A 372-nucleotide genomic window follows, 5' to 3' on the forward strand; every position below is an offset into this window, starting at 1 on the left:
GAATTGAGGAATCAAATGACAGCTTTTAGACCAAGAGAAGATGAAACTCTATATGAGTCATGGATGAGATGGAAGGAATTAGAGAGACAATGCCCACATCATGCCATTCCGAAATGAATGATAAATCAGAATTTTTACACAAATGTCACTCCTGCAATCAGAGGGATTATTGATGCTCAAACAGGAGGAGAATTTATTATGAAGCATGAAGATGAAGCTTATGAGCTATTGGAGAAAATTGCAAAGAATACTCATCTTTGGAGTAGTCCAAGAGGACCAGCTCCAACTCAAAAGAGGCAAGCTGCTGGAATGTATGATCTTGATCCATTCAACATGATTAATGCAAAGTTCGATGCACTTACAAATGTTTTG

The 372-nt window shown here is 37.6% G+C and overlaps 1 non-coding gene across 1 annotated transcript; it reads right to left on the reverse strand.

Moving 5' to 3' along the window:
* On the reverse strand, window positions 1-107 carry LOC131173560 (small nucleolar RNA R71). Its single transcript, XR_009143876.1, has one exon. It is a non-coding gene; the product is annotated as a small nucleolar RNA R71 (small nucleolar RNA).
* Window positions 108-372: the final 265 nt, after the last annotated feature.

The sequence above is a fragment of the Hevea brasiliensis genome, chromosome 14, assembly GCF_030052815.1.
Source record: "Hevea brasiliensis isolate MT/VB/25A 57/8 chromosome 14, ASM3005281v1, whole genome shotgun sequence".
Taxonomy (NCBI): Eukaryota; Viridiplantae; Streptophyta; class Magnoliopsida; order Malpighiales; family Euphorbiaceae; genus Hevea; species Hevea brasiliensis.